The 24,655-nt window shown below is 39.4% G+C and overlaps 1 long non-coding RNA gene and 1 pseudogene across 1 annotated transcript; one reads left to right on the top strand and one right to left on the bottom strand.

Moving 5' to 3' along the window:
- Positions 1 to 6,690: 6,690 nt before the first annotated feature.
- On the bottom strand, positions 6,691 to 16,463 carry LOC134470380 (uncharacterized). The gene is made up of 3 exons (XR_010039231.1): positions 16,098 to 16,463; positions 8,247 to 8,972; positions 6,691 to 7,770 (listed from the first exon to the last, which is right to left on the bottom strand). It is a non-coding gene; the product is annotated as an uncharacterized LOC134470380 (long non-coding RNA).
- A 7,497-nt stretch (positions 16,464 to 23,960) lies between these two features.
- LOC111756287 (U2 spliceosomal RNA) lies at positions 23,961 to 24,087 on the top strand (annotated as a pseudogene).
- Positions 24,088 to 24,655: the final 568 nt, after the last annotated feature.

The raw sequence follows: 24,655 nt of genomic DNA, 5'->3' as shown, positions 1-24,655 counted from the left end.
TCCCAGGACCCTAAGGCTTAGGGAGATGAAGTAACCTGCTGGGATCACAGCCGGGAGCTGCACAGCCAGGCTGGAATCCCAGGCAGGGTGGCTCTAAATTCTAGGTTCTTAAGTGATACGCTATGTCACATCCTTCTTATTTGTCAAGATTTGCTTAAATCTTTTTTTTTTTCTCTGCCCCTTCTCCAATTCCTGACCTGCATTTGCTCACTATCTTTTTTAGATGCTCAGTAAATTTCACTGTTACCTTTAGTATGAAGGTGTCATACACCAGTTTAACCTGTCTTGTAATTTTATAAGGAGGATTGCAGGCTGCAGGCTGAATTGGGGCGAGTGCCACTCAGACCTCCTGGCAGATGCTCGAACACTGACTCTGAAGCCTGAGTTCCAGCTCCTCCCGCCCATCATGGTTTGGGCTCAGCTCCTGTCTCAGGTTCCTGAGTTTGTGTTCCCTCCTGTCTGCTAAAAGGCTTGTGCTTCTACGTCTGGAATCCTGTGTTTTCCTTTACCTTCTTCTATTTCTTCCCCTTTTCCTCCTTCCCTGCTCCCCTCAACTCTCACCGCTGGATAAAAGCTCTTCAGAGTCAGATCCTGTGTTAATTCATTTTTTAAAAAACTTCCATCACCACATGCAACTATGTCTGACACATAATTAGCATTAAAACTAAAAGTGATTTTAAAAATTCTTAGCTTTCTTCTATGCTTAGGATTACATAAAATTTCTATAAAAATAGAAGTGCTCTATCTAAATAGCTCAAGAAAAATTTAAAAGAGAACAATTACTATTTTAACACTGGTATAAACCATTTTAGATGGCTTAAATGACACCTATAAATCATTCCCTTTGAACTACATCCACTGCTTTTGTTTAAAAACACATAAACAAATCTTTCCCCTCAAAAGAATGTTTAAATTTAGTTAAATGACTGATAGTCATCTCACTCACCAGCTATTTGCAGGGCAATCTTTTTCACAGAGCTTCGTGGGTCTAGATACAGCCAAAATGGTTGAAGATCTGTATTTTTCTACTTGACCATGTATTATATTCTTAATTGAAAGCAACACTCAATTTGGAAAATAATCTACTTTAATACTTTCCTATCTGTAAATTGCAAATCTGGCTACATTTCTTAAAACATCATATAATAATTGTCATTTTGTATTGGAGACAAAGCAAATATTTTTAATTTTAAAGCAATAACATTATCTTGATTCTCTTGTTTCTAAGTGAGGAGCTGAATTAGAAAAGCTTGTAAAGTTAAATTGGTTAACAATCAACTTTTTTGAAAAAAAAAAAAAACTCTTACAATCCTGGCATCAGTGTTTACAATATCCAACAATCCTCCTCTAAAGAGATTTACAAAATAGATTGTGGTCATAAGCCAGCTGTACTGGAATGTAGAACTACCTCAGCTAAACATAAGTTTCAAATGTGTTACTTTTCTCTTTGTGTTCTTCCATGCCTGAGAGTGAACCCAGGATCTCACACATGCTGAGCAAGGCTCCACCGCTGTACGTCACCCCCTATGTCACCCCCAGCCCAACACTTCACATAATTAGTATTTGATTCAAATCAATACTCAATTATTGGACAAAAACCAAATGTTTCAATATATTTGAGGACAAAAATACTTAAATAGAAGAAACAGAAAATATGATAGTCACTACAGTTGAATGTGGAAAGTAGGGTTTAATCAAAGTTCGTATATACTATATGCTCCCCCCATCCATTGGTAACTGGAACCAGCAGCTTCCCCTACTGAAAACATTTCACGAGCTATTCCTTAAAGGAGGACCTGTCTCCTTGAGGGATGTGACACAAGTTTTTAATCCAAAAGGGCAATGAAAGAAACATGTAAGGCCTGTACCTTAAATGCACAATTACCAGTTTAGGTTTAAATGGGACTTTTTACCAGTTTTAGGTTAAAAGTCTCACGCATAGACACGAATCTTATTTTTTTTTTTTTTAAATCTTGGGGTAAACCATTTAAAATATATGAAGCTACAGCTGCACAGTGATTGTCATGCATGGCTGGAGTGGAAACCACTTCAGCCTTTGAAATATACCGTGATTGGTGTTCATGTGGATTATATTTTAATATTATGCAGGGAGCTTAATTATAGAGGATTATTAGCAGATAATAAGAGGACTACAATGAAATAGGGTTGTGCAGAGTGGAATATTATTAGCTGTCTGATCTTCAAGTCACTTTGTCCTCTCAGGTTGTCATCTTTCTTCTCTGTGAACCACGGACAGGAGGACCACCAGTCCCCTCCTCTGGAACAGTCAGGGGAAAGTCTGTCTCTGCATGGCTGTGGCTTGGGCTTCTTTAGTTGTTTGGTTTCGTTACATCTTGTAGTCTAGGACCCTTCAAAATTGAGTTTCATCACAGGGCCCCTCGAAAGCTACTTGACTACATTGGCTAATGAGTGTCAGTTGATAAACATGAATAGGACATAGGATCAGCGGGTCTTTGTTTCTTCGGCAAAAGTAAAGCATGAAATAAATAAATGCAATAAAGTATGGACTCAGGCTCCACATTTGAAATCTTGCTAATCTCATAGCAAAACTGCAATTAGGCAAAGCATCAGGGCTGTCTGTTAAGCTTTTCAACAGATGACAGGAGTGGCCAGGCACAAGGAACTCTGTCTTTCATAACGCGGGCACAGCATTGTCTCAAAATAGCACTTATGTTGACTTTGTCATGTGAACTGTGGGAACCTTGGAGGAAATACATTTAGGCACTTGAAGACTAGAAGTTAAGAGATAAGGCAAGTGATACCGTGAACAGTGTGCCTGAGAGGTAAATTGCACGGAGAAACTAAACATGACAGGCTTAGATAAAACACTTATTATGATTAATACCAGAAGTAGAAACAACAAGCTCATTTCTTCCTGCAGCCGCAGGAAACCTCACTTTTACCTGATAATGTTTATGGCTCCAGCTCCCTGACCCAGTGCCCCCCACTTTCTTAATGGCAGGCTACTAATCTGTGAAGCATCAGGGCTTTAGGCATTCGTGCTGCCCTGATTTGCATCTTTCTTTGGAAGATGTACGGATCAGTACCGTCCAGTTCCCACATCAAGAGCACAAAAGGAAGTCCCATAGAGTTCTGTTACTCCCTAAAATGAACTGAGATTTAACGTTGTTAATTTTCCTTAGTATACAGTAGTTCAGTGTAACCTGCTGTTTGTTCATGGAGGGGATGCAGGGTGATGGTGGAGAGACTTCACCCCACTTGCAGCTAAGGGGAATAAATGAGGCAGGTGAACTAAACCAGTGCGGGAGACAACCTCATTTCCGCATTAGAATCTGCAGAAGGCAAGCTCGCCACTTTTATTCAAATCACCCATAAAAACATCCGTATCTTCCTTGAGCTGTAAAAACTTGATTTTGAAAGAAAATATAAAGGCCTTATGATCTGACCCATTACCAAAGTTTTATCCTATTCATTTTCTTTGGTGGAAGCACTTAGATATTATAAATTATTCTATTTACACCCCATCTAACCAGAACTGATCTAATCGCTTTATAACTTTGGCCTGATCACTTCAGTTTGGCACCTTGACATTGTACAGAAAAAGCAGGATTCTTTTCCCTTGAGGCAGTTTTTCAAAGCATACTGTATTTTGTCTAAAATGAGACTTTTGCCTGCAGACAGTATCTGGTTACTTCAAGTAACTGCTGAATGAAATGATCATTGGATAATTCATTTCTTCGAGGGGGCATGTCATTATTTCATTGTATTTCTTAACATGCATCATTTAAAGTAACTATTTTGCTTTAGATGTAGTGTGGGTAGCCTGAAACACAGATTTTACTCATATACTGGGTACTGTATTTCACCTAATAAATTCTAAATGTACAGTACAGTTTTGGTTGTCATTTCTTAGTAAGCTCATATACAACCAAGGATAGAGATCACAAATAAGCTATGAAGCTTTTTTATTCTCTCTCTCAAATACATAGTAACTTCTACTGCTGTTAGGCTAGGCCTCCATTTGTCATTGATTTTTTTTTCAAATCTGTCTCTAGGACTGAAAGTCAACTTATTAGTATTGTTCAAATGTTCCAATAATTGGGATTTTGTTTAAAGACTTCTAGGTTCACATTAATGTGCAGGTTCTTCACCTTTGGCTGTAGTTATCTTTAATTGTCTTTCTCTTTGTAAGTACCTGTGCTTCCTAACACACAGTGTTGGGGAACGCTGGAGGCGAGCTGCACAGGATTAAGAAGACTTCATTTTTTTTTTGGTTACTGTATATTTAGCTCTCCAAAAGAGCACAGATGTACTGGTACATTCAATAAGTCTTAGTGGGTAGACGAATAAATTTGAAAGGATGCCTGAAAACGATCGTGTCATTTGTGTCCAGCTGTGGGAACCAACCTTTATAGAGTCATGTGTAGAGGAGCTAAGATCAAGGCAGTAGACGAGGCCATGTGGCTGGCACCGCTCCCATTTCTAACGGCATTACATTCATTTGGAAGAAGGAGCCCAGAACGATGGTTTGCATCATAAACATCCAGGAGGTTACAGATTTTTTGCACTGTTCATTCCCTTTCATCCAGCTTCTGTGTGGAAGGAGCCAAAATGTCAATATTCTTAATTTCCCCCGATGCAGGAGTACTAGACATGTCCCTATAAACACAGCAAGTGTTGGAGGTTTTAGGAAGAACTGACCAGTGTGATGGTATCTCCAGCCCCAAGATGGCAACCAAATTGACAGCAACAAGTTTGGATTTAAATCCCAGGACCATGAGGGTTGAGGAATGTGTCGGTGATGCCAGTGTGAATAAGTGATGTCTATGTTTGCAGCTGTCCACCTACCCCTCTTCCCAAAATTTTAGTATTAGTTGAGCTTCTGATGTAATTCTCAGGAAAGGGTCCCATGTGGATTTCTCTGCATTTGTAAAAAAATTACTTTTTGTACATAGAGTTTATGGATTAAGTTTTAGCTTCACTAAACACTTCAAGGGAGATGCTATACAGCAGCCAAAAATTCTGTGACTGTCACAGTGAGTGAGCCCACCGAACTGAGTTAGAGCAGGGAAGCAGGCAGGATCTTAAAGCTAGAACTCAAGATTTATTAGGTATTCATGATTAGAAACCATAAGACATACTCTACAGTGGATGACTGCAGAATTGCCTATGTCACAAATGCAGTTGCTCAGCTAAACAGAAACTGTAGTGTGTTGGTGACTCAAACAATGACATCAAATACTGGGCAAGATAGAGCCATGGCACAAGGCAGAAGCAGGGTGTTGTAGGGCCGCTTGGTCCTGGGCAGGGCTTTGAGGGTCAGTCTCACAGAAGGGGTGACGTGTGAGCCCACAGAGAAGGGACAGAGGTAGCCATCACCCTGCTCAAGGGACAAGCACATGAAAGGGACAAGAAGGAGACCAGGTTCACTGGAACCAAGTCACCAAGGTGAAGAGTTGGAGATGACCTTAGCTTTGGAACACAGAGGACAGAAACTGTACCCTGGATCCAAGCAATGACAGGCGAAAATAACAGGCCTGTGGAAACACCTGCTCTTCAGAAGAACAGATTGCTCATTTTGGCTGTATTGCAGAGAGAATAAGAGGAAATATCAAGAAAATAGTCTGCAAAAATATTCAGGAATTAGATAAAGAGGGTATCCTAATTTAGGCTAAGCATTTGAGGTTTTGCGTTGATGGTCATAGAGAAATGGCGATAGCTTCAGTTGGGTAATGTCAGAAACAAACAGTTTGCAAGGAGATGAAACCAGATAGGAAATGGAGTCATCAGAGGCTACAAGACCTGAAATGCGTTTTGGGGAGGTAGAAACCGTGAGACTCACCGTTCAGGTCAGGTTGTTTAGGTAACTCAGCAATGAAGCGGAGACCTAAGGGAGCGGGTGTGGGCTGTGGAGTAGACAATGATTCTGAGCAGTGAAAGCCGCACCAGGGAGGAGAGGAACCGTAAACAAAGCGATACACAGCAGGTGTGCAAGAACGCACGGATGTACCACCGCAATAGTGCCGGAATACCGGCCGGTAACTCCCATTCCTTCAGCCCCCAGCACCCTGCTTCCCACCTCCCTGGGGCTCAGGTTCCCCGAAGGTCGGGGACTCCACCATCCTCCAACCAAAGGCCTAGCTGCTGGGGCAGGGAGCAGCTCTGGGCTCTGCGCTGGTGCCTTCCCAGAACTGCTTATTAACTAGGTTGCAAATCACCCTTGACATGTGTGGATTCAGGAAAATTGGGTTCAAAATACCATTTCTGTACTCCTGCCTCCTTAGCCTTCTGGGAAATGCAATTATCAGCAGTCAAAGCGAGGCAAGACAAGGTGAGGATTTATCAGACTCTTGGTCTTTAAGGGAGATTTCCCAGTGATTTCCAGAGGACTGAGGTTTGCACTGATAAGAATCTCACTTATGTCCCTGTTTTGAAATTTAGACCAGGAAAATATCAATTATATTTTCTGTCTAAACAGCTTTACTGATAATCCCAGAAGCCTAATTACTGTAATATTAAGTAAACTTTTACACTCCTTAGGTTATTCTTTTGTCTTTGGGTAGAAAAATCTAGAAGAAAAAATACACCTAAATTATTACAGGTACATACATTGAAAGTCCAATTTGTTATATTATATGTGACTAATTAAAATTATCAGAAAATACTTCAAATGAGATGGACTAAAAATTAAACACTGAAACTTTGGCCATACTTTATTCAATTATCTTACATGTGTCTATTCTTTTTGGGTCCAAGTTTCTCCTGGAAAATATATGTGGTTAAACAAAGCAGTACTTGGTGGAACAGACGGGGAAATAGAACATTGCTTATGACTCATGAGGACCTCAGTTCTATGGTTTCTATTCACCAGGATGTCTTTGTGTTCTGAAATATCGTGGTCTGAATTTAGAAGTCCAAGGTTGAGCATGAAATTCTTGGCTGGAGCTCACTGGTCTGCAGATCTTAAATGCTACACATTCGAATGCACTGATTATAGAATAGAAGATGCTTTTGAAGTTATTTATGCAAGAGAAACCCACCATTGTTGAGTGAATTTATGACTCATATTTTGTGAAAAATATACTTACCAAGCTATTAAAATAATTTTATCTACCAGCAAGAGGCAGGTGAGGTCATCACTTATCAATGTAAGGGAATACAGCTGCAGATACATGACTATATGTGCCTTGGTTTCATTTAATTCAGCTTGAGTTGAATTAAATACATATTGAGTTCTGACCACGTTCAAGAGACAGGTGTATTTAAGGGAACAGAAGATGGGTGAGATAGGTGTGTCAGGGGAAGACAGAAAAATGAAATGGACAAGTAGCTTTCATGCTAGAGCAGGGTGAAAATGTCTTGAGATGACGATATACACACAAATGTGTTCAGGATACAAGTAGGGATGACAATATTTTGTGTTGGTAAGAGTTTCACCACTAGAATGAGTTAACTTTATAAAAATTAATGGGTTATCTTGCTCACAGGTTTTTGGGGGTTCAAGGTCCCAATGGGCAGATCCTTTGGGCTGGCCTGTGCATGGTAACACATGGTGGCACATGGTGGCAGGGACATGTATGAAGAGCTTGCATCGCCAGACAGGCAGTCTGAGGGACAGGTTCCCACTGCACGGTGCCTGGTGACTGCAGCCCTCCTGCGACCTGAGGACCTTTTTCAGCACCTCCCAGCTGTATCAGCCTGGAAGATCTTGATCCCAGGGGACTCTTGGAGAACTCCTGGGCACATCCAACCTCCCGCAGACTTGATGATGGGAAACAAGAACAGCGTCTGAAATGTTTTGAACAATTCTTAAGTGCCACGCACTGTGCTGAACATTTCAGAGGGATGATCTCATTTTACTTTTTAAAAAATTGTCAAATAACAGTTGTGCATATTTATAGGCTACAACGTGATGTTCTGACCTATGTAACATTAGAAAGATTAAATCAAATTAACTTGATTACATCACCAAATTAATTTTTATGATGAGAATGTTAAAAATGTATTAGAAATTTTGAAAAATCACCATTATTATTTGTGGTTTTCATGCATTACAAAAAACAGATCACTAAAACTTATTCTCCTAGTAGAACTGAGTCTTTGTACAGCTTGATCAGTACATGTCTTTTCCCAGCCCTCCAACTCCTAGTAACCACTGTTCCAACCTCTTTCTATAAAACCAGATTTTACAGATTTCATGCATTAATTATATAGTATTTATCTCTGTATAAATACTTACTTTACTTACTATAATTCTCACTTACTATGATATCCTTCGGGTCCATTCATGTTCTCATCCATGTTGTAGTGAATGACGTAATTTCCTTTTCAGAGCTGTACAGTATTCATTTTTGCACACACATTTCCTTTATCTGTTCATCTGTTGATGTACACTTAGGTTGCTTCCATATCGTGACAGTTGGGTATAACACTGAAATGACCATGGGAGTGCAGATCCCTGTGACATAGGGATTACAATCCCTTTGGGCATGTATTAAAGAGTCGGATTGCTGATAGCATTATTTTTAGTTTTTTAGGGTCTGCTATACTATGTTCCAAAATGGCTGTACTGATTTACATTCCTGCCAGTAATGTGCAAGTGTTCCCTTTTGTCTACATCTTTGCTATCACTTTCTTTTTGATGATGCCTACCTTAACTCAGGAAAAATAAGACCTTATTGTGGTTCAAATTTTTATTGCGAAGAGTGGTGATACTGGTCACTTCTCACTTGTCTTGGCCATTAGTAGGTCTTCTTTTGAGAAATGTCTATTCATTCACTTGTCCATTGTAACTGAATTGTTTATTTGCTATTGAGATGTTTGAGTTCTTTCCTTGCAAATTTTGAATCCTAGACGTATGTTTTGCAAATATTGTCTCCAAATCCCCAAATCTTCATTCTGTTAATTTTTCTCTTTGCTATATAGAAGAGTTTTAGTTTCATGAAATTCCATTTGTGTATGTTTGCTTTTGATGCCTGTCTTCAGGAATCCTTGGCAAAAACAAAACAAAACAAAAAACAACAAAAATGAACAAATAAAACACACAAAATATCCAGACATTGTTGTGGGGATTTCCTTTCATGTTTTCTTTTAGTAGCTTTACATTTTCAGGTATTATGTATAATCTTGGATCCATTTTGAACTGATTTTTATATATGGTGTGAGATAAGGATCAAGTTCCACTCTTCTGCATGTGGATATCCAGGTTTTTCTGGCATCACTTATTAATGAAATTGTCCTTCCCTATTCTGTGTCCTATGACATCTTTCCCAAAACTTAGTCAACTGTAAATCCTGGGTTTATTTCTGGGCCTTTTATTCTGTCTCACTGATCAAAATATCTATTTATATATTAGTATCATGCTGTTTTGATTACAATAGCTTTTTAACATATTTTGAAATCCTAGAATGTGATACTTTCAGTCTTATTCATTTTGTTCAAGATTATTTTCACTGTTTAGGGTCTTCTGGGGCTTCATACTCTATTATTAAGTTTCGTCTATATCATTATTTCATAAATAAAAAAACCTAAATCTTATAGCTGTAAACTTGCCTAAATAAATTTAACTGGGCAATAATCAGAGGAATCAAAATTCAAATCTGGGAAATAGTATGTATAATCTCAAATTGTGTTCCAAGTTATTATCTTACCACAAGTTATATTTAAGAAGGTATATTTGAAAAAAAATCATGGTTTGTGACTTCACATATATTAGAGTTCTGCAAATACCAAGTCTGTCTGTTACTTAAATTATCTGATGAAAGTGAAGTCTATTATAAAAAGAAAATCTCTCTTTTTGTATCCAAATACTTTTGCATCAAGATAAGCTTTGAGATAAATATTACTGGTAGAGCTACAATAAAGGTAAAATTGTACTCTACTTATCTTTATCAAGATAAGTCTCTAGAAATATGAAATATATCATGAGTCTGATATAGGGGAACAAAACTCCCAACCTACTATATATCTGATACGAGCTCTTGTCCTCTAAAATTGAAGAATGAATTAGAAACAATGGAGGTTAAGAGCAGAAATATTTATTGAGAGAAAGAAAGCTTCTGTCTAAAAAAGAAACAGAAGGGGTCTCAAGTGGGTTGCCAGGGACTCTGTCTTTTGTAGGGATTTTAATAAAATAAAACCATGAGGTGGAGGTGGGTCTAAAGCTGGGGAAAACTGGGAACTCACAAGGCAGATGGGCATAAGGTGGGACAGAGCTGTGGTCAATCAATAAGTTTAATTACTCAGGTAAAATTGGCCAGATCAGGGACAAATGGGGAAGCGAGTCACATAGCAACGGAGTATCCTTTATGGATCAGTGACTCTTCCTATAGGGGGTTGGGATGGTGACTCCTGGCTTCTCGAGGTGATCCAGATTTAATCCCAAGGATTATACTTAAGGGTGTGGCTGCATTTGTTTCCCTTTTTGTCCTGAAATCTGGCCCACAGCAAGAGTTGTGTGTCTCCTCCAAGGTCACCAGACATCTGGTCCTCTGTGCCAGCTTCTTCGAGGGCCCAGCCCTGTCTGACGGCCTATAATATTTCTAATTAACTCAGCTGCCTATAGCAAGTCTTAAAATTGTTATCATGATACTAAACTGGGTAATACAGAGCAGTTTCCTAATATGTTTCAATAAAGGTGCAATTGATAAACATAACCTAAAAAGCAATTTGAAGTAACTTGAATTTTAGCTTTCCATCTAAAGGCATTATAAATTGTATTATTGTTAAAAACAGCTTATGTGAAAGAAAGATAAATATAGCGGTCCATTTACTTTTGTAGATGAATTTATTTCAATTAAATAACAAAGTAATTTAACTAGAAAAACATGTACTGTCAGAGCAGTAGAAATATTCATTAATATATTTCCTTTGTATTAATTAGACTGAAGAAACAGCTATTTTTCAGTGTTGTTAATTAATTCATGCTGAGGATATTAGTTGAGTTTTGCCAGAAATAGTTTATTTCAAGCAGTAAAGTAGGGCAACAAACAATACAGACACAAACTTCTGCCCTTCCTGAAATTTATATGAATAAATAAGTATAAAGGCATGCAAATACATAAATAACAGGGATGGCAGATGGCCAAAAAGCTACGGAGAGCACTGCAGTAGGACTAACAGGATTGAAGAGTGAGTTCAAATATACACTGGGTGGAGGTGGGTAGGGAGCTCTTGGAATTCTAAACCGACTGGTGATCTTGCTATTTTTTGCTTCCATGTCTTCACACATTTTATGATAAGATATGTGACCAAGGAAGCCCTGGGATCAGAGGACATGATGAGCCATTTGTCTTTGGGACATGGGTTTGTATGATTTCATGGTTGTTATGTCATTAACACTGTCAGGCTTGCTGAGTCTAGATCAACAGTGCATTAAGGCCATCCATTTTCTTATAATGGAGGAGCTCATAAACTTATTAATCTATTAGTTTTTAAGTGAAGGACTTAAATGTTATGGGCAAGATAAACCACTGTATTTTAAATGATAATGAGAAAGTGAGATAAATATGTAGAGTCATCACCCAGAAAGAAATTTGGGTAAAAAGTAAGCGGAGGCATGAGTTAACTATTAGTTAAAGTTATGAATAATTTGGTTTACATTTCTATCTAATTAGGCAATATTACCGGTGGCGATAGATTTATGGTAACCATTATCAAATTTGAAGAGACTGACTTAATATTTCCCATTTGCAGATATTACTGGCAGGCTTCTTGATATCCATAGACTATGGATATAACATCACATATGTGCACAGCTATTAAAATACTTTTTCCAGAGGAGCTATAGTAGGAAAAAAACTGAACAGAAAAAGAGCAGATTTTGTACCTAAGATGAGATACTTACAGAGATAAGATGCATTGTACAGAGCCAGTTGAACGGAAGTACAAAGTAACTAAGAAATTTATGCAGCAGGGCAATGTTAGAAGATGTATTTATTTAAGATATAAAAAGATACAATTTATTATCTTCTTTTTGTTCCTTATAACAGTATGAAAATTAGTGGAAAGAGAAAGAACAGTAAAATGAGTGGACTCAGGACAGCTGCATCACAGCGAGTGGGTGACCACTAAGGCCAGCAAGTGCAGTCAAGGACAGGCAGCCTGGGGGGTCTGCATCCCCCCAACCAGGAGCCCTGGGAAGAGGGCGGCCCCCTGCACACGAGACCCACTGCAGGATGGAGGAGCTATTTTGGGCTGAGCTTTCTGAAAATATCTTTCCATAAGATACACTGCCTGAAATACATGTTCTTTATTTCCTCAATAATTTAATATTTTTGAATGAAACTTCAGAAAACAGAAATAAAAATTATAATGATGTACTTATAGGGAGAAAAAAGCTCAGTGAGGCACTTAGGAAGATGTATTGTTTCTTGGTTTTATATTGTTTGTCTTTAAAACTTATTTCCCGCCCCCAACCCAAAAGGTGTTATTGCATGATTTTCTAATGGCTGTACTCTTAAAATAAGAACTATTTCTATTAAAACTCAAACAAAATTTATTTAATTTAAAATCTATTCTTAAGTCTACTTAATTGAAAAAAAAAATTTCTCCAATTATTTTTATTTTCTGGACAGCACCGCAGGGTGTACATTTGACTTAGCAGCAGTCAGCCTCAGCTGCTTGGGGGAGACCATCTGTGTGACGCGCTGTCTTCAGCTAAGCTGCCTCCACCTCTGCAGGCCAAGGAGCTGGTGCGTGGATGTCCCCGCTCAGGAGTTCCACGAGGGCAGGAATGACAGGTAATGACGGGGTCATGGATCCCACGTGTGACCACCGTCATCCACAATGGGGAAGGGTGAGAGTTAACGTATCTCATGTGTGTTCCCTGACCCTGCCTGTGTCTTGTCTTTACACGTGCTGGGTGAGCATTTTCGGGCAGAGCCGTGGGCCATAGCGCACCCACCAGATGGTTTGTTCTCAGCTTAGGCGAGGTTCTATGCTTCACTTGTTTTCAGGTGTCACTGCATTTGTTATAAGGCTCAGGTTTTAAAGTAGCAGTGTCTTTAGTATTATGCACTGTGGCCATACAGAGCTTCCACGCCAACAGAGATTTGCATGCTATGCTGTGAACTGCCCAAGATGAGTTACACACATTTGTCCTAAAAATGACAACAAAGTGATTTGATTTGCCTGACCGCTTCTGCTTCTGTGATATCTACAGGATGGTGATACTGTGATACCTAATCAACAGTATCAGGATATCACACAAGACAAGTTCATGGTTTGAACAGAGATTCCAAGATTAAGTGCTATTTGAAATAAACTTGTGAAATTGGATAAAGTGTTTTGAAAATTGAAGTTAAAACTTTTTCAGCCATTGTGTGATTTTATTGTCAAAATATGGTTGTTTCCTATAAATACTTCCCGAATTGCACACTTCAAAAATTTTCAAGTTTTGGAGCAGGAATTCCTAACTTACTTAAAAGTCTCTCAGATGAATATTGCAATAGTTTTGATCATATATTTAAAAATATAAAGTGATGAAATCTTCCACATAGTTTATAAGAAAAATTGATTGGTTCAGGGCAGACATATATTTCCAAGCAAAATTTAAATAATACTTTTTCTAAATTATATATACATATATAATTATCTATAATGTGTATATCATGTAACTAGAACAGGCTACTGATGATTAACAATGTGGACTGGTCATAATAAACACTATATTATATAGAATGATACGACATAGAATAATGTACATTTATTGTATTAGAGATTATATTAAGGGGTTGCAGAAATAGGCATCATGATTTGGTCAATGATCTTCAGTACATTCCCTCCCATTGTGTTAATTACCTCTTTTAGCTATGATTGCCATTAAAATTTAACCTTTATTACACTTCATTATGCAGTAATATATTTAACAACTTGTTTCTGTTGAAAATATTATTTATCAAGTTTCACGAGAGCGAAAGTCTTTAGCGCGTTAATCATTATGTAAAATGCTGGCTCTTTTTCTTTCTTTTTTGCTGTACTGAGGTCTGAGGCCGGAGCCCTTCCTGTGAGCGAGGCCCCCAGGCTTTTTCATTTTTCATTCACTTCTTTTTCTTTCTTGAGCTGAGGTCTCTAGGTCGCTGCACTGCTGCCAGGGCTGGGCTTGAACTTGAGACCCTCCTGCCTCAGTTCCCAGGGGGCTGACATTACAGGGGTGCCATCCCACAGGCTTTTATAAGAAAATGCGATTTCACCTTTAGCTCATTTTTATTTACAGTTTCATTGTATTCTTAACAATGTGTGTTATATAATTTCAATGAGTCTTCTCTAAGTTTTCAAATAATTTATTACGGTGAAATGACACCCCATTGCACCAGCCGTTTTAAAGGGACGTTTCGGTGCAGCTGATCCATCTGTAATGCAGTGCAAGCACTACCTCGGTCTAGGTCTGGCTCTGCAGGATAAAATCCCTGGCGCAGGGGCAGGTGCGCCCTGCTTCCCTGTCTGCAGCCCCTGAACTGCCCTCTGGCCTGTCGCCTTTGGGCATCGGCTTAAGAGAGTCCCCCGGTTCGCACCCTGCGTGTTGGGTGCGCTGCGGAGCCTCACCCGCGGGTGCCCAGCGGTGCCCGTGCCTTTCCTGGCCGCCCACGCGGTCCCTGAGGTCCACCTGCAGGCTTCTGCCCTTGGCTGTGTGGGCGGTGCTGCTGGGGGGCCCGGTGTGTCAGGGTTTCACTGTTGTCACTTCTTTGGGGCGCAATCTGTGGAGTGGCATCGAGGCAGACGAAGGGTTTTCAAGCGGAGCCAGGCTGCCTGGGAAGCTGCCACCCTGCTTCTCATCAGGCGCCCTGGAGCAGGGCCAGCTTCTGATGCACTGTTAGCAGTGGAATGAAAAACCCTAAGCCTGGCGCCTACCTTAGCAAGGCACACACAGCCCATAGAGGTTTTTGGGGAGGAGTATTTGGGAAGGGACAGAGTGCGCCTGCAGGGCTGCAGGAATCTATCCGGACCTGGGCCTGGCTCTTCCTCCCAGGTGTCTCAGCCTCCAGATCTGAGGGCGGGGTTTCTCATAGCCCATGGTCTGCCCAGTGTTCCTCCTGCTCTAGGCACCTTTGCTGCTACGCAGCCTCTTCTTCAAGGAGTCAATCAAGAGAGTTCTGAGAAGACGCCTTGGATACAGAACATGGTAGGGGTTTTGCAAATGATCTTGCTGAACTAACATTAGAACCCTTAAGAGACAGGCAGGCCTTGCAATTTCTCCTTTCCAGAGAAGGGATTCTCAAGCTAATTGAGGTCCACAAGTTTGCTTAAATCATAGATATGATCTCAAGATAATTTCTCTTTCCATTGAACTTTGGCTAGAAAGAAAAATTGTTTTAATGTTTCCTCTGCAGGTTTCAGTCAATCATTTACCCAGCAACTCTGGCCTTGGCTTGATTTAGCTTCTTTATGCTTATGGTACTGTTCAATTGTGTAGCACCATTAGCTTCAAGAAACTGAATCCTTTTCCAAGACTCCTTCAGAACTGTGATTTCACTCACCCCAGAGGGCTGAGGACCCCTGGCGGGCCCAGCACTCCCCTCACCCAGAGCTGGCCGGGGGAATTTGTTCATTTTTCTTCATTTAAATCTATTCTTCTTTAAGTTTGTGTGTTTACTTCTTGTGCAGAAAAAGAGAGATATTTTAAGGCAATAAATCTCAAAAGCCTAAAGCCAAATACCAAGATCCATCATCCTATATGATAAAAACACCAAGTTCCTACTGTGTAACACTATACATTTCTCATGCTCATTCAAAGATTTACAGAGATCATGAAGTCCTATGTGTGGCTCTAGAAATCCAAATCAGGGGAAGCATAGTAAAATCCTGATAAAAGTCATCTTGTTAAAAAGAAAAAGGATGCCAAGGCTGTGAAAATGTTAGCTGCAGTTTGAAATTCTGAGTACCAAGTTTACATATCACACATGCACAAAAGAAGTATTTGCTGTTATTTAAAACTAAAACATCTAAGGCAAATCATATTTTGCAACAGATAATGGCTCTCAGTCATCCTGAATGCCATTTTTCTAGTCATTATTATGGCAATTTAATAATGGGTAATTGCCTTAGTTACTTTTTATTTGTCACTGAGACAAAATAACCGATGCCAAAAGTTGGGAAAGGAAAGGTTTATTTCTTACAGTTTTTGGAGGTTTCAGTCCATACTCAATTGGCTCCAAGACAGGGTGGTCTGGCGGGGCCACAGTTCATGGCGGCTGCAAACAGCAAGGCAGAAACTGGCAAAAGAGCAAGACACACCTTCTTCCTGCCATTACATCATATCTTGGTTTTACCCCTTTGTGGGTGGAGCACTGACACCATCAATCCAAGCACTAGACAATGAACCAATCAGAAATATGCAATGCAAACTCATGAGGCCTGGGAGCCACAGGCATAAACCATGACAGTAATTGAAAGATATGGTGAATAATTTAAGTTAAAATTACAAAAAGCACGTTTTCAATAATAATGAAATGTGTGTTCACAGCAACTGTGGGTATTTTGAATAGAGGGATTAACGGTGATGTCTTCTACTATGGTACATTTTAAAATTTAAACATGCACCATGATTTGTGTGACCATCTGGAAGTTAAGCATTGATGGAAATTTTTGTTGAATACATTATGGTATGTCCTCATGCATGTTGTGCGCTGGATCTGACACAGCACAACTTCCGGCTCTTCCCAAAGTGACAATGACTGTGAAAGGGAAACAGTTTGAATGGCCGGAGCACATCAAGACAACCAGGACGGTGAGACTAAACATGCCATGGAAAGAAGACTCCGGAACTGCTTCAGAAGGTGCCAGGAGTGACGGGGGGAATGTGCTTGCACAGAGGGAGATTATTTTGCAGATAATTAATGACAAGGTGTCTGGGACTTAAATAAATTGTTTTTAAAAGTTTTAAGCATTCACTGTATTGTTTGATCATGCCACAGATGTATTGACCTGTTTTCCCTACAGAATGTGAGTTATCGTGGGCTTAGCACTGTCATTCCTGATGCCCTGCACGAAACCTGGCAGGAAGGGATTGCTGAGAATAAGTAGGATGACGTACTTGGCACAAGAAGCAAAGATAAAATTGCCCCTCAAGGCTAAAGGCTTATATTATTTATATTTTAATGATTTTTACTTTGGATTCTAGATCTGTAACATATATGAGGATTTTCTAAAGTGGTACAAACATGACTATATAACTAAGACAAAAGAGGCCATAGAAAGATAAAAGACACAGGCAGGCCACTCTGCTCATGGCCACCTCCATCTCTTGGCTTCTCAGGACTGTGGCATCCTCCCTTCACTGGGTCGTCTTCCTGGCTGTTCCCAGGGCCTGGCTGCATGGGCTCCTTCTGGCTCTTGCCCAGGTAGTCTCTGCTGGGGCAGGGATCGTAACTGGAGACCAGAGGCACGGGCAGAGGCCAATGTGTCCCTTCCTGCCACCTCTCCCCTGCTATTCTTGGTGGGTCACACTGGCCGCTCCATATCCAGGAGCTCAAAATGTCAGGTGAGAGGATCTCTGAGCGGTCAAAGGTGTAATTGTGATATGAGAGCCTGCTTTCTCCATTTGGAGGAAAAAGTTCCTTAGTTTGAAATCATAAAAATGTAATTCACTGCATGCTCTTTTAAATTTTCCATTATTTACTTTTCTTCAAGAAAAATAACATGGCTACTTCTAACCTGAAACCCTCAGATACACTTCGCATAAATGTCTCTCTGTGTTTTCCCGAAGCAGTTTTGTGTGTAAGGACCCTTGGGCCACAGTCGCTCATCTGTTAGGACAGACCTCGTCCACAAGATAGATTGCTTAGATTCTCACCTGTGTCACTCCAGTGCTGTCTGGAGAAATGGGTGCATCAGGAGTTGCTGCAGCCCGAGTGGCCCAGTCCAGTCCATGAGCTGCATGGGCTCCACGCTGACTCCCCACTACTGAGAGCCTGAGAAATTCACCCACGGCATCTTCAAAGGGAGGGAGCTGCTCATACTGCAGGCTCAGGCAGTGGCAGCTGAGTCACCAGCAGTCCCAGAGGAGGACAAACCCATGGTCAGGCATGTGGAGGACAGGAGACCTGGGCAGCAAACTGCGGCCACGTAGAACTCTAGACACCACAGCCTGTCCATTGCTGAGTGTGCGGAGGCTGAGTGTAGAGGACTTAGCCCAGCACCTGGCGAGAGTCAGCACCTGGGTATGCTCCTTGCTATGACGGCACCTACCCAGACAGTGTCCGGCATCAGCTCTTTGGACTTCACACAACCTTCAATACTTAAAAAGAAAAAAAAAAGAGATTTTGAGTGCATCGTATTTACTAATTTATTATTGTTAAATAAAGACTACCTTGTCCTGGTGACGACTCATTATATATTTATGATACCATTAATTAATAGATATTATTTTTGTTCACTTATTTACTATATTAATTTTCTGATGCTATAACACAGTTCGTTTAAAGTATAAAGAGAAAAGCTTATTTTGGTTACAGTTTTGGGGGTTTTTTCCCTAAGATCGAGCAGACCCCTTGCTGCTAATTTTCTGGCACTGATGGCAGTGACAGGGATCATGTGGCAAAGCAAACTCTTTATATAATGGGCAGGACACAAATGCAAAGGGGGAGGATAGGTTTCCTACAACCTGGACAGCACGCCCCAGAGGACTTAGGGTCATTCTATTAGGCTCCGCCTCCTGCAAGGAGAAAGGAGAGGACCCAAGTAGGAGGAAGCAGATTGCTGGAGGGGTGAAATCGGTCTCACCTGCTGTCCTGACAGCTCTGGGCATCGCTGGCGGGACATAGTACGTGGGCTCTCTATGGCTCGTGTATGGGATTCGTGGAGAAAATCTAAAAGTCATTTCTCCAAATTCAGGTCCACTATTAGAGGCTTTTGTAAAAACTCTTCAAGAATATGAAAATTTTATCCGCCATCCTTTCTCTGCCAAGAATATGAAAATTTTAATGCCCTCAAAATAATCTTTGTAGAGCAGGCAAGAAATCGCCATCTTCAGTAGATCTTAGCCAAATAAAAGAGATGATTAAGGAACCACATATAGGTATAGCTCAGTTTATTGCATTTAGACTAAAATTAATTGCTTAGAAATCAAGTAATACCTCATGAAGTCTCTTACATGAATTGTTCTCAAATTTTATGTTCCACTCATCTAAGCATATCTACTACTTAGATTTTTTTTCAGATATCACTGTATCTTTTGGTAATTCTTCCTCTCCCCCTACCTCCTAGTTTCTCCTTATGTAAAAGAGCAGAATAAAGGGTTAAGAGCTTGTTACGGAGTTGGATAAACCTAGGTTCATATCTAACCGAAGCCTATATCTCCATGTGTGTCTTTTGGCAAATAGCTACTTTGAGCCTCCATTTCCTGCTTAGGAAGCTGAGATGATAGCACATGCCTCACTGTCTTTCTGAAAAGTCAGTGTGGGGATGTATGTAAGATGCTTAACCCAATATAGCTAAGTATCACATAGCTATTGGGTAACAGATGAGCTGGCTCTTTAATTTTCCAAATGAAATTTTCACCAAGATGTTAATAGTTTGTGCTGTGTATTTATGGTACAACTTGGCATCCATTGTCTTATTTCCTGTCCCAGTTGGCGCGGCTTATTTTTGTCATTCTATGTGTACAGTTAAGAAAATTGAGACTCCCAGATGGGAGATTTGAGACAGACATCAGCCATCTAATTGCAAAGTGCGTGTGTTTCCCTCGGTGGTGTAGAGTGATGGGTATGGGAAATAATGATGAGAGGTTCTTTGTTTTTAGGTTTTATGATTTCTTCTGTGTTAGCTCATCTCCCTAACTCTGTAATCCTATGACTACAACCTCTTTTCCTTACCTCAAACAACCCTCTGAGAGCGCGAGGGAGACACTTTCTTAGGCAGGCATGGAAGGGGGAATTAAGCCACTGCTGTCTACAGTCACTCTACCTTGAAAGATGGCCTTTTTACCATTGCGCAGATAGTTTTGAAAATGGGAAGGTATCAGATGAAATATAGCCAAAGCGAGCTCTCCAGAACTCCTGAGATAAACAAATGGCCTGAAGGATTTCACTCGGCTTAGGAAGTGAAACCAGGAGACCTTTGGCCTCACTCATATCCTGGAAAAAAATAAAAACTATAAAATGAGGTATTTTATTTGGCTTTATGTCCATTGGCAGGGAAAAAAAAGAAACATCAGTTCAAAAGGATTTTTCAGGTCTTATAGATTAACAACTGAAAAGAAAGACAATTTTATTAAAACTTCTTGACTTTAACCATCCATACAGGGTAGATCTGAACTGTAGATTTCAGGAGATTTTAAATTAGGTGATAGAATCATTCATCTTTACAAAATCAACCAGTCAGGGCATGAAACTCTAAATTCCTTGGCAAAAATAACGTTTTACTGTACATTATTGAGTATTTCCACACTAAGAACAGGAGTAGAATTTATTCCATTAATTAGGAAAAACAAAATGCTGATTTAAAACAACAGATAATTATTATCTATCCTTTATTTTTCCCTTTGTCTGCCTTGAGTACATTTAGTATTGTTTAGAAAACACAGCATAAACAATGCATTTTATTTTATTTAGAAGATTTGAAAAAGAGTTGGTTTGCTAGCATCCTCTGTGGGTGACCTTAATTTAAACAGAAGCTACTGTAGTTAGTATCTAGGTTAGTGACGGTGAACTTTTATATTTTAGATGAGTACCCAAACTGCAATTCAAAGCCCACTTATTTATCACAGAGCTTCAACTCTGAAGTTACACCCAAGTACTGAGTTTTTGGGTTAGAAACATTAAATGACTGTTATCTGGTGCTTGGCTGCTTGGGCAACTTGGCTTGGGGGCTGACGGAGAGGGCTCTGGGTGCCATAGGTTCACCACCACTCATCTAGAGGTTCACATGGCCTGTGACACGCCTTTATCTCCCAGGCCCTTGGGACATGTCTTCAGTACTTCTGTCAGCTTTCTAAACTTGAGATAAGCTCGTCCTGTACATTTACCATGAAGAGCAGGGATCAGCTATGCCTCCAAGAAGCCCTGCTTCTTTCTAGTGGGCAATAATTTTACCAGAAAGCAATCTCGATGTTAGGGAAACCAAACATAGTCTACAGGATGTATCCTCACAGCTTCTTGACCGATCCTTAGCCATGTGCTGCCTGCTTGATCTAGCTGAATTTCTATACTAGCCTTGTCTTATTTGTCTTTGAGGACAGGGGACATGAAGGCCAGAATTTCTCTTCAGGTGAGGCAGCCTAAACACTGGTTGGATGGAAGGTGGCTGCCGACTGAAGCAGGACAATCTACAATCTCGTTAGAAGGTCACATACATGCTGACACCCCACCCACCATGACAGTTGCCATTTGCCATGATAGTGACTAGAGAGAACCATAAAAGCTGAGAGAGTAGTCCCTCCTGGGAGAGATGGGACTATTTTTCCTTATATTTGCCTGTTCCTCTGTTCTTTTTACCCTATATGTATAACCTTTTCAACTTCCAGTGGTTTAGAAGTTGATTTTTATCATCTCCTTGCATTCTTGGCTAAGAAGAAAACTCTCCTTTGTTGTTCAACTGTTCCTTGCTATTGATTCCACAATTTAGGGAAAAATAAACCAGTTACACTGCAGAAACTGGTAAAATCTTAGTTCTCAATTCTTTAAATTACCACAGTTCATCATACTTCAGTACCAAACCAGAGTATTTTAGACCAATGATTTGCAATTAACTTTGGTCATATACACCCATAAGTAAAATGTTCTCATGATACAGTGCTCTGTCATATTTATACTCAATTATGTTTCATTTACAAACATTATTATATTAACTTACTTTATAAAAAGTTACTCAAAATGACAATGACTTTTGTAATCTTTTCTTGTCACCCTCCAGTATATTATGCTATTGAGGTGGGGTATGTATCAAATATCGCACAGACTAACCCTGTCACCTGCTTGACATTGGTGGACAGTTTGTTCTTGCTCATACTGAAGATTAAATCAAGGTTTAGTGATAATTATTTTTGATAAAATCGTGAAGTAGTTGAACATTCCTGTTCAATGTTTTCACTTGTAGCTGCATTCAAACTCCACCATGTTTCTGGTGATTTAATATTTTTCTCAAGTACTTGCCTTCAATTAGCAAATAAGTATTCATTATCCATTCATTTGTACTTAATTAACACAGGCACATATGTAAGTAGAGTCATGCTTTCAAATGCTAGTGCTTATGTTCAGTTGAAATTAGTGATTTTGATAATCCAGGAAATTTAATGAAATGTTACTTTTGATTAAAATGAAAGTTTGATTTTTGGGAATGCTGAATTTTCACTTATGATGATGGAAGGCTCATAGAAAACAGTGCTTGGAGCTTTAAACTCTTCTCCATTCCACTAAATTTATAATATCTAGCTAACACGATTGCTTACTTGTATTCTCTACATAGTACTATAAAGTAGATAAAAATCAATTTTTCTGTACAAGGGTTTGAAAAACCTACTATTGGGTAGTGATTGTGCTAATAAGCCTCAGTCTCACTGTGTTTCTTTCTGCAAGTGGCCTGGGGCTGGAAACTGTACGGATTGGGATATTAAACAAACACCTTATTATAGGCTCTGGGGACTGTTGGTCTCTACTGCAAAAACTGAACTGTGTTGCTGTATCTCAAAGGCAATAACAGGACCATACAGCAATTAATGAGTTTCACTGTCAGATAAATTTCTGGATATAAAGATTTGGGCTTTATATAATTTTCACTGTTGTAGAATCACTTCCTCTACAACCATTTAGAAATATAAGAAGCATTGTTGGCCCATAGATCATGGAGTAACGGCAGTAGGCTGGGGTTGAGGAGTGGGCCATAGTTTTCTAATGCCCGGTGTAGTTTACGGAACACAGTGAATGTTAGGTTTGATTATTGATGTATATGAACCAAAGGAAGCTCAAAGTTTAAGTACTCAGAGTCCAGGAGATGATCTAAGTAGTGATTATCAGATGTTCAAGTTGTAGGACAAGGTTTTAGGAAGAAAATGCAGAACTTGATACTCCACTAACGTAATTATAGCATAATCTTTTCTTCATAATTTCCTTGTATAACAGAGGCTATTATTCACATGCATTGTGATTTATATGATTAGAATCATGCATGAAAATCAATTGAAATGTTCAGTGAGTTACATGTCCAGGCAGGAAATGATGCTTTATAGATCGTTCTCTGGAACTTATAGTAACCATGGCCTTTAATTTTGTTTTCTTTATCTTGTTTGCTTGTAACAACAGCATGTGAGTCAGGTGTGACATAATCTCACTCTCGGAATCAGAAATTAAGAAATTTCTTTTTTTGTGTCTTTTTCATTTTTTTCTATCGGTACCAGGGCTGAAACTCACGACTGCCTGCTTGCAAGGCAGGCACTTATGCCGCTGAGCTAAATCCCCAGCCCCAAGAAATTAAGAAATTTCTAAGCAACCATCTTGTGTGCTAACAAGATGAAGCCAAAGCCTAATTATTTCTCTTAGATTCCGAAGCTTGTTCTTACAGGGATCACAAAGATACATGTCTGTGAGTGCTTTTGCGTCTGCATATCCATTTCTGTAAAACCAATGTCCTAACCACTTAACAGATTAGCTAGCCTTTATTTATTTGAGAAGAAATCAGAAAACATTATATACAACTTTTACATAAACATGAAATGTACAATTTAATTCATCTCCCTACTTATTCTGAAGAACATCTATTTGGAAATTCTTGAAGCTTAATCCAATATTTCAGTCATCACCAATGCTAAAATTAGGATTTTGATAGTTCATGAAATAACTCGTTAAAAAAAAAACTCTTTTATTTTTCTTTCCTCTCCTGGTTTTTTTTTTAGAAGATGTTTATCTGAAGAACAATAAAACCAATGGGATGTGGTGAAAAGTAAAAAAAAGCAAGGTGAGATAAAATATGTGATTTTGGCTTTTAGGAATCCAGTGGAAACATAATAGAAAAATGTATGTTTAGAATAGGTTTCTAATTTTATATTGATTGCTTCTCGGCCTTTTGGCTAAGATCAAGTGTAATATCTCTTCTTATCAATTTAATTTTATATTGATTTAGAGAAATCATTTATGTTGAGCTTTATGTTTCTATGTAGCTCAATAATAACCCTCTGACATATGCTTCACTGTAATAGTTTGGAAACTCTGAGTGATTTTACATAAGTAGATCTACGTAATTAACATGGCAAAAGTGTCAATCAGAAATGATAGACTATAAGATGTGAGACGACATCACGTATTATTTCACGAGAAAAGCCTCGCTTGGCGTGATTGGTTGTGTCTCTGCGGATGTGCTTCCTGAGGTCTGCTGGAAAATGAGTTATCAGTGGAAGCTGGACCAAGCCTTTGGGAGACCCCTCTGTATGCTGGGCAGAATTCACTTTCACCTCTTTGTGTACAATTTGTTGTGCCAGTTCAAACTCCAACTTCAGCTCTAATTACTACTAAGTGATGGAGAGAGTGATTTACAGTGCATTTGATCTACAATGTTTATCTTCTTTTCTCATTTGTACTTAGCTGTGCTAAGCAAGAAAATCCCAGGTTCTGAGAGTTTGGACAGAGATATTTTAATGACAGTGAGACAAAACATGGGCAGAAGCCTGCAAGAGACACGAGGTGGGCAGAAGGAAACAGATAGATAACAACATATAAGGATACAAGATTAAGACCTAGCTCACAAG

The sequence above is a fragment of the Cavia porcellus genome, unplaced genomic scaffold (assembly GCF_034190915.1).
Source record: "Cavia porcellus strain 051 isolate PalLab524CR breed Dunkin Hartley unplaced genomic scaffold, mCavPor4.1 scaffold_14, whole genome shotgun sequence".
NCBI lineage: Eukaryota > Metazoa > Chordata > Mammalia > Rodentia > Caviidae > Cavia > Cavia porcellus.
Note: the sequence above shows the minus strand (reverse complement) of the source record. Positions and strands in the feature narration are given on the sequence as shown.